The sequence below is a fragment of the Trichechus manatus genome, unplaced genomic scaffold (genome assembly GCF_000243295.1).
Source record: "Trichechus manatus latirostris isolate Lorelei unplaced genomic scaffold, TriManLat1.0 scaffold00079, whole genome shotgun sequence".
NCBI classification, from domain to species: domain Eukaryota; kingdom Metazoa; phylum Chordata; class Mammalia; order Sirenia; family Trichechidae; genus Trichechus; species Trichechus manatus.
Window position 1 is genome coordinate 1,450,766 of NW_004444015.1, and position 1,548 is coordinate 1,452,313.

Here is a 1,548-nt window from a genome sequence, read left to right on the forward strand (position 1 = left end):
TGGATTATACCTCAACATAAAGAAAACAAAAATCCTCACAACTGGACCAATAAGCAACATCATGATAAATGGAGAAAAGACTGAAGTTGTCAAGGATTTCATTTTACTTGGATCCACAATCAACACCCATGGAAGCAGCAGTCAAAAAATCAAAAGACACATTGCATTGGGCAAATCTTCTGCAAAAGACCTCTTTAAAGTGTTAACAGCATCTAACACAGCATCTAACAATTACAGTCATCTCCACCTGTATGGCACATAGGCACCTGAAACTCAGCAAGTCCAAAAGTGACCCATCCTCCCCTACCCACCTCCAACCACACCTGTCCTTCTTCCCATTTTCCCACCTCACCACTAGCTTTCCAGTTGATCCATCATCTAGAAACCTGAAATTCACACTCTCCTTCCATCTCTCATTTCTTCCCACACACATTAATCACCAAGTCCTATTGATGCTACATACTAAACAGCTCTCAAATCTACTTCTGTTCCCAGTGTCAATATGTTAGCCCCAGGCCATCATCTTTTCTCATCCATATTAACACAACAGCCTCATAACTGGCTTCCGTGACCCCACTGTTGCCCACTCCTAATTCTTCACACAATAGAGAGATTTCTAAAGATGCAAGTCTGATCATATCATTCCTTTGCTTAAAACCCTTCAATGGTTCCCTTCTGTCCACAGGATAAAACTTGACTTCTTAATATGAGCTATAAAGTTCTTCTGATCTAACCTCTTAGTTGCTGCCGTCCTGAACCACTTATAGTGCTCCAAATACACCATGCACTTGGGCCTTTGTACCAGAAACACTCCCCCCACGCCACAGTGATTGCATAGCAAGCCCGTTGATCCTTCATACCTTACATTATGTCACTTCCTCAAGTCTGCGCTAGGTGTCCCTGCTACGCGCTCCCATAGAACTATGCCCTTGGCATTACTTCTTTACCTGTCTGCCTCCCCCACTAGACTGTAAGCTCCATGACGGCAGGGTCAAATCTTCCTTGCTCATGACTGTATCCCCAGCACCTATAAAGTGCCTGGCACATAGCTGGGACTTAATAAATGTTTGTTGAATGAATGAGTAACAAGCCAAGCTAAATTTGAGCCCCACATATCCCAAAAGAGGAAAGTGACTCCAACAATGGGAAGAGGCTCTTGTCACTCATGGATTACTTTCATAATCATAAAAAATATAATTTTTAAAGTAGCATAATTTATATATGCCACAAAACAATTGTTTTCTTTAAAAAGTGAAGAGAACACAACATAACAATAGTATTTAGCTCTGGACAGTGGGATCATGGTTGATTTCTTTGCTTCTACAAATCCTTATTTACAAAATTTTCTATAACAAGTATGCCTTACTTTTATGATGGAAAAATTACCATTAAAATTAGAAAACCAAAAAAAAAAAAACCTTACTAGAAAATATTTTCATCTCTTCTCAAAATGAAGAGTAAAATATACAAAGAAATATGATCACTTAGTTTTTTTCCCCACTATACTGGAAGGGGAGCCCTGCTGGCACAGTGGTTAAAGCACTCAGC